This window comes from Rhinopithecus bieti, unplaced genomic scaffold, assembly GCF_001698545.2.
Source record: "Rhinopithecus bieti isolate Rb0 unplaced genomic scaffold, ASM169854v2 scaffold_23460, whole genome shotgun sequence".
In the NCBI taxonomy this organism is placed as follows: Eukaryota; Metazoa; Chordata; class Mammalia; order Primates; family Cercopithecidae; genus Rhinopithecus; species Rhinopithecus bieti.
The window spans coordinates 2,418,159-2,423,064 of record NW_016811040.1 but is presented as its reverse complement, the minus strand read 5'-3'; the positions used below and the strand labels follow the sequence as shown (position 1 = coordinate 2,423,064).

Here is a 4,906-nt window from a genome sequence, read left to right as displayed (position 1 = left end):
GGATCACCTGAGGTCAGGAGTTAGAGACCAGCCTAACCAATATGGTAAAACCCTGACTCTACTGCAAATACAAAAATTAGCCAGGCATGGTGGTGTGTGACTGTAGTCCCAGCTACTTGGGAGGCTGAGGCAGGAGAATCACTTGAACCTGGGAAGTGGAGGTTGCAGTGAGCTAAGATCGCACCACTGCATTCCAGCCTAGGCGAAAGAGAGAGATTGTCTCAAACAAAACAAAACCCTTAAATTTGAAGTACTTTTATTACTTGTTGACTGTGGAAAATTAATTTAAAAGCTAAGGTTACAACATTGTAGACTGTGAGCTATTAGCAACCAGGACCCTTAGGCAGAATAATGGTATATTTAAAACTGGAATATTGTACTGAGGTTCTCTGAACCTTAAGAAAGAGAATGAGAATTATAAGGGTCAGATGACGGAAGGGCCTTTCACTGAGATGGAGAGCATAAGGAGGAGAAGGCTAAGGAGGTGAAGTTTGGTGGATAGGAATCAAGTCGGAACATGTCATTCTCCTGCTCAAAACTCCAGTGGCTCCCATTCCACTAACTGTAAAAGCAAAATCCTTCTCAGAACCCACTAAACCCTCTCCCACCTACCTGACCCCTGCTGCTTCCCAAGACTCACCTCCTATCACTGTGTCTTTCACTCAAATTGCTCTAGCCTTATTGTTTTTGGGACGCCCCAACACACTCCTGCCTCATCCTGCTTCAGGGCTTTTGCACTCGCTATTCCCTCATAAGGAATTTTCTCCCCACCATGGCTAGTTCCTCCCTTTTTCAGCTCTCTACTCATAGGCCAGCTTATCAAAGAGAGACCTTTCTTTTTTCTTTTCTTTTTTTTTCTTTTTTTGAGAAAGAATCTGGCTTTGTCTTCTAGGCTGGTATGCAATCATGCAGTCTTGGCTCCCTGCAACCTCCTTCTCCCTAGCTCAAGTCGTCTTCCCACCTCAGCCTCCTGAGTAACTGGGACCACAGGCATGCTTCATCACACCCGATTAATTTTTGTATTTTTTTGTAGAGACTGGGGTCTCCCTATGTTGCCCAGGCTGGTCTCAAACTCCTGAGCTCAAGCCATCTGCCCACCTTGGCCTCCCCAGGTGCTGGGATTACAGGTGTGAGCCACCTCTCCCCCTCCAAACCTAAAGGGACCTTTCTTGACTACCACCAATAAAATAACACTGACTCTAGCACCTTCTCTCTCCCTTATTTACCTTTATTTTTCACATACCCTCATCACCACCTGATATCTATTTGTTTATTGTCTATATGCCCCTCCTCCATGTAAGCTACAGAAGCTAGGAGAGGGGTATGCTTAATTATTACTGCATCCCCATTACCTAGCATTGGCTCATGGTACATGCTCAATAAACAGGTATTAAGTGAACAATGAAATCAGTTTGTTCCTAGCATTGGCTCATGGTACGTGCTCAATAAACAGGTACTAAGTGAGCAATGGAATCAGTTTGGGACATGCCGAATGGGAGTTGTTTCAGTTATATCTAAGTGGAACAACACACAAGAAGTTTATGAACAGGTTTATCAGAGATATCTGGGCTATATATTGGGAGTCATCAGCATATGACATGAGAATGGATGAGATCCTGCAGTAAGGAATGAGCAAGGGGAAGAGCCGAAGATGCATTCCTGGGAACACCAACCTTGAGGTACATGTAGAGGAAACAGATTCATGAAGGAGACAGAAGAGTAGCAAGAAACTGAGAAACAAAACCAGAGGGGAGAGTTATTCTTAAAGCGAACTAGAGAGAGGATCCAAATGAGAGAATGACCAACAGTGTCAATTGGTGCAGAGTGAGATTGGTTCCTTAGAGCAGTGTCCCCGGAATGGTGAAGGGAGATGCCAGGCTGCAGAGGTGACACATGAATCAGAGATGAGATGGTGAGGGTAGAAGCTGGACATGAGAGGATGAAGTTAGTTGAAGCAGTAGCAGAAACAGCTTTTAATGAAAATGGCAGATTAAATTTTTCTGTGGATGGAGTGAAAACTGGGAGGTGGAGGGAGATGGACTTGAGGATATAGATGAAAAACTGACCACAATCTGTGGCAAAGGTACTTCTCCCATTGTTGAAGAGAGGGGAGAAGGAGTGGACACAGAGGTAAGCAAGTGAGGATAGCAAAGGGAGAACTTTCTGCCTGAGCCCTCCCCTCCCCTTCCCTTCCTTTTCTTTTTTACAGCAAAGGAAAAGGTAATATTATTTGCTAATGATAGGGGTAAAGCAATGGATTAACTTCCAAAGAGAGAGTCAAGTTGGAAATGGCAGCCCTGGGGAATGGAATAGCATGCTGCTCAGGGAGACCTGCCTAGGGTGTTCAGAGGCACTAAGGTCAATTGCCACTCAGTTGCCACTGGAGACCATAATTTTTATAGCAGTGTTTTCTGTTAATGTTTGTCAGTTTTAATGTGCATATGAATCATCTGGTGATCTTGTTAAAATGCAGATTGTCATTCAGTGGACCTGGGGCAGGGCTGAAATTCTACAGTTCCTACAAGCTCTCAGGTGTTGCTGATATGTTGCTCTTTGAGTAGCAGGTGGTTTTTGCCATTTTCTTCAGCACCACTCAGGAGGCCTGGCGCAGAATGGAGCTGATAGAGAGTCAGAGGTCAATTCAATAGAAGGAAAAGTGGAAACAGGAAGTTAAGGAAGTTAAAGAGTAGATAAAGCTAGAAGCTGTTGATGTGAAGAGAATGGAGAAAGGCTTGAAGACTGGAGTAGGCGTCTGATGGGGCAAAAGAACTTTCAGAACTGAAGGTAGGTAGGAGTTATCAGATATGCTTGGCAAGACAGGTTAAAAGCAACTGATACAGTTTGTAATGGCTGAAATAGAAATTCAGCTACCTAATAATGGCATATAAATAACATGACAGGAAAAATACAACCTGCATTCACTTTATAGTCTTCCTAAACACAAAAAAAGTTAAACTGGGTGCACTAAAATTCTTATCTTCTTCCTTTTTAATTAAATGTCTTTTGTTCCTGTTACCTTTGCTCTAGGTTTTACATTTTTTTTTTTCCCAAGTGTTCATGTTTATTGAGGGCATTAGGGGCTACAAAGAAGCCCTGGACATCTGTGGGCGAGGCCTGGCATTTGCCTAGACAGTGGCCCAGCGAGCGGCCAAGGATGGGGTCTCCACTACCCGGTTTACCTGAAAGTGTGGCTGTCGGCTCCACCCCGACCAAAGCCTTTCTGCTCAAACATGGCGGCATAGCAAGAGTGGTGTCAGGAGGGCCTGCCTTCCTGCTCAGCGCGGCCCCCCGAGGTCAGCGTCTTCCCACATTCTCGCACTTCAGGCAGGGCCGATGCCAGTCCTTGCCCAGAGAGGTCACCCTCTCGGCGAAGTACACCTCCTTGTCGTACTTGAGGCACTTAGGCATGGCGGCTCCGAGTCCGGCGCAGGCGGCAGCGCCTGGGGAGGGACGGGCTGCAGGTGCGAGACTAGATTTTAAATTTCTAGGAGGTAAAGCTTTTACTTCGGGATTAACATTTATACAGCCTTACACTGCACAGGGAGTTTGGCTGATGAACATATTTAGGTGCTTTTCTTCTGGACGAGTACATGAACTTACCCGTAAATCCAATCATTTTTTAGTCAGGAAAACCTATTGTCATCATCTTTCTCATTAAAACAGTGTAATGCCATTATTTCGCAGTTTTTCTTTTGAATAAGGCATCACCGGTATTCTTAGAAACATAACTCTGTTGAGTAAAAGACTGAAATAATGTGGCAATCCTGTAGTCTAGCGCCTGTCCAATTATGTTGCACTTATAACAAGATTCTTTCATATTTGAATGGATCATTATTAATCTTTAGGAAACGGTGCTGTATGATGGGAATATAAAGGGGCATAAGATACGATGCCTTCTCTTGGCTGTGTTCAAAAACTGAGATATACATGTGTAAAGTCTTAGGAAATAATATCAGGCAGTATTTTAGTTACATCCCAGAATAAATGATATAAAGAGTTTAAAGGCAGTTTGAAAGGAAAAGTAAGTACACATAATTCAAAGCAAAAGCCGTTACCAGATTTTTTTTTTTTTTTACTTTAGGATCAATTAAAGGCATAATTTTCAATTAGTGTTAATTCTGTCTTGAGTGCTATATTCTCTCAAACCTGAAATCAATATTATTAGCAGTTGTTATTAGCCAACACTAAACTGGAACAATTTAGCACTTAAAATCGTTATAAAATATTCTAGACAAGCAAAAAGGCATAAAGGATAGATAATATAATAAATACAAAATAATTTTTCTTTCATATTTGCCAGTCTTCAGCCTAGCAGATACTCAGTAAATGTTTGCTGAATGAATAAATGATTCTCATTTATTATTAAATGCCTTGTCTCCATATTTATAATAACCTTGGAGCCAAGGACATTTGTCTTCCATGGTGCCTATAAAATGATGGTTTTGTGGTTGGTGTTCAATAAATACTTGTAGGCTGGTTTATTCAAGGCCTAGACTCCCTGTTTGTAGCTCTCTTTAAACTTGAACCCTAACTCATAGCTCTTTTTAACCTGATATTTAGCCCTATTGAAATTACTTTGTTATACATTGTTGATTAAACATACCTCTACAATTCTAAGAAGAGCTAAGAAATTTAAACTATAGCTTTTATTTTTTTACATCCTAACGTCTTTTTTTTTAACTAAAAATAGGACATTGTGTAACTCCATGTTGTTGATTAAAAAAAAAAATAGGACATTGCTTGAAGTCCTGATTTGTAATTAGAGTAAGAATAAGTCAAAATCTTATATTGCAAAATAGTTAGGCATAGATTTTTTTTTCTTTTTTCAACAATGAACTCAGCTTCAATTTTAAGAGTCCTCCAGGGACTCCAGGGACTACCAGGGATTCATCTCCACAAAATCCCA

At 41.6% G+C, this 4,906-nt stretch overlaps 1 pseudogene; it reads right to left on the bottom strand.

Annotated features, from left to right (window-relative positions):
• Positions 1-3,175: 3,175 nt before the first annotated feature.
• On the bottom strand, positions 3,176-3,408 carry LOC108543070 (cysteine-rich protein 1 pseudogene; annotated as a pseudogene).
• Positions 3,409-4,906: the final 1,498 nt, after the last annotated feature.